This window comes from Pteropus vampyrus, unplaced genomic scaffold (assembly GCF_000151845.1).
Source record: "Pteropus vampyrus isolate Shadow unplaced genomic scaffold, Pvam_2.0 Scaffold162, whole genome shotgun sequence".
NCBI classification, from domain to species: Eukaryota; Metazoa; Chordata; class Mammalia; order Chiroptera; family Pteropodidae; genus Pteropus; species Pteropus vampyrus.
In genome coordinates, this window is record NW_011888943.1 from 394,549 (window position 1) to 397,517 (window position 2,969).

At 58.5% G+C, this 2,969-nt stretch overlaps 1 protein-coding gene and 1 pseudogene across 1 annotated transcript in view; one reads left to right on the forward strand and one right to left on the reverse strand.

Moving 5' to 3' along the window:
- BMP7 (bone morphogenetic protein 7) overlaps positions 1-2,969 on the forward strand; it is a gene marked incomplete at its 5' end in the record, with an annotated part of 81,139 nt that overhangs the window by 44,415 nt on the left and 33,755 nt on the right. The window lies entirely within an intron of this gene.
- Positions 2,596-2,714, reverse strand: LOC111745715 (annotated as a pseudogene).

The following is a 2,969-nucleotide window of genomic DNA, read 5'->3' on the forward strand; positions in this document are numbered from 1 at the left end:
AAAGCCTTGTGTTGTGATGCTTACACCCTGCGCACCCGAGGCGTGGACCACGGGCCTCCCTGAGGCCCTCAGCACAGAGAGGGTCCCGTGCGCCCCTCAGACCTCCTGACGGTTTTCTCTCGCTGGTAGGTGCGTCTCTGATGGGCGGGGGGAGCTTCCGCTTCTAGCCACGCTTCTCCGTCTTCATTCCCGCCCCGGTGACCCAGGGGTACACACAAGTATGACAGCTTCTATCACATGCCGTTGCCAGAGTTGACATTTCTTTACAGCAGGACTTCTCAGAGCCTTTAAAGAGCCAATGCGCATTATGAAATCTCTGAGGGGCAGTGATCATGGGGTGCTTCTCAACCTTCTTCAAGTACAGAGCCTTTTTGATTTTGACCTTCTCGTTTTCCTCTCTTGGATTCCTATTAATGGGAGGCAGTTTTCAAGACCTTGATAAACTGCAGACCCTTCATCTTGCAGATGGGGAAACTGAGGCCCAGACCTTAATGACTGCTGACTTGCTTCCTGACTTGGCACACAGACCTCCTGGGCTCCGGACAGGAGTGCACTTGACCCTCCTGTGAATGCCGGGGTGGCGGGCAAGGGAAGGGAGGAGGGAGACAGACAGACATGGTCATGGGGTGGGGAAGCCGAGGGCTGGTGACTCGTGCTCCGGCTGTGGGAGGAGACCATGCTTCTTTGTGTATTTTTCCACCTTTCTCCCAAATGACTTAATTTAGTCTTCCTGGATATGCACAGTCTTAAAGTGTGTTTAAAAAAAGCCTTGGACCTCCCTGACTTCACCTTCCCACCCTGGGACGCCTGGGACAGTTGGGCATTCCCTGAAGCCCGAGGTGGGGCGCTGGGACCTGGGCCGGGCCCTCCCCAGCCCGGGGCTCAGGAGGGGCGCTCGCAGCTGCCACACCCGACTTCCTCCGTCTCCTTTGATCCCCTTCCCGGCCTCCCTGCAGGGCCGCTGTTTGCTGGCTGGTCTGACTCCAGGTGCGTGGAGCTGGCCTCCCAGCCTGACTCATCCTCCGAGCACCGTGCCTGCCCTTCTCCATGACATCGCGTCAGCCCGGGGAGGCTCTGGCGTCTCCGTCGCGGCCTCTCTGGCTCTCTGTCTTCTGAGGACTGTCCTCCAGGCCCAGTGGCCGTTCACGACACGCAGGGTTTTACAGCGTCTGGCCCGCCGTTTCCCAAGGGGCCGCAGGGTGAGGGTGAGGGTGAGGGTGAGGGGAAGCTGAGGGACAGAGTGGGGTGAGGGAGGGCGTCCGCGAAGCCCACTGTTCCCACCTCCCAGTTCTCTGAGGATCAGACCTTCCAGTGGCCAGAGGCCTCGCAGGCTCCAGCCGCCACTCACCTCCACACTCTCCGGGCACCTGCACACTGTCCTTGTCAGCCTCGCTCGTCACACTTTGCTTACTTCGTTCCCTCTGCCAGAATGCCCCTCCTGCCCTCCTGGCCGCCTTAGCCCTCCCTGCTCGTCCCTCTGGTCTCCCTGGGGAGACGCTTCCCAAGGCTCGACCTCCCAGAGCACCCTCGCCCCCCAGTCCAGTCCTTTCCTTCGTCTGCTGGCCCAGAGGACGCCTTCCTCTCCCTCCCGCGTCCCCGTCAGGGTCGAACGACCCTCCCCGTGTGATGCGCCCACAGCCTCTGGAGCCAGAGCTCCGTCCCCGGCTGCCATTGTACATCTGGCTCCTGGCAGGGCACCTGAGACTCGGGGGGCGTTCAGGGCGCCCTTCAAGGAGTGGATCAGCCAGTTCCTAGGACCGCTGTGGCAAATGACCACACACTTAGTGTGCGGGATAGCACGCACGGACAGTCTTACGGTCGTGGAGGTCAGAAGTCCTAAATGGATCTTGCCAGACACACATCGGGGTGTCCCCAGGGCCGGCTCCTTCTGGAGTTTCCGGAGGAGAAGCTGTTTCCTTGTCTCTCCAGCTTCGGGAGGCGCCCGCCCTCCTTGGCCCGTGGCCGTCTGGCAGCCGTCACGTCTCCTTCCCCGACTCTCCCGTCTCCCCGTCTCGGTCATACAACCCTTGCAACCACGTTGGGCCCACCTGGCTAATCCAGGGTCATCTTCCACCGCAGGAGCCTTAACTATCACGTCTGCCAAGTCCGAGTGCGTTTGCCTTGGAAGGCAGCGAATTCACAGGTTCTGGGGATTAGGGCATGGACATCTCGGTGGGTGTTATTCTGCCAACCGCAGAACCTGAAGTTCATGTCCCTCCCTGACGGGGAGGCCACTTGGTACCGGGCCAGACACATTCTGTCCTTGATTCTCTTCTCTTCCTCTAACCCCTGGCAGCAATTTCTGGCTGGGGGCCCCGAGGTGACAGCTCCGTGTGCCTCATGTCACCTCCCGTCTGGGGCCTGCCACTCACTAGCTAAGGATGCTTCTTTAACTCCTCTGCATCTCAGTTGTTTAATCTGTAAAGTGGGGGTCATGAGTGTATGCACCTCGTTGGAAGAGGAAGGATTATTTATTTATTTATTTATTTTTAATTTTTATTTATTTATTTTTTTAGGCAAAGCAACCCTTGGTTGACCTCACAGATTGCAAGGACCTTGTCAGCTTACAATCCTTTATTTTTTATTTATTTTTTACGCCTACGGCACCTGGTCTTCCTGGGTGGTCTGCCATCCAAGTACTAACCAGGCCCGACCCTGCTTAGCTTCTGAGATCAGACGGGATCGGGCACGTTCGGGGTGGCGTGGCCGTAGACTTGGAAGAGGAAGGATTAGGTGGGAAAATGTCACTCAAAAACTGGCACACAGCAGGTGCCCAAGACACAGGGTTGGGATGCCGAGGCCTCCAGCACCAGTCACGCCTCCTGGAGTGACCTTGGGCGACTCCGAATGTGGCCCTTCCAAACCCCAGCTACGTCCGCTCCTGAAAGCGATGGGCTGGGTCTGAGGCTGTGGCGACAAGCGTGTTTGCATCCCACCCACCTAGACCGAGGCCCGAGACGGGGACCAGC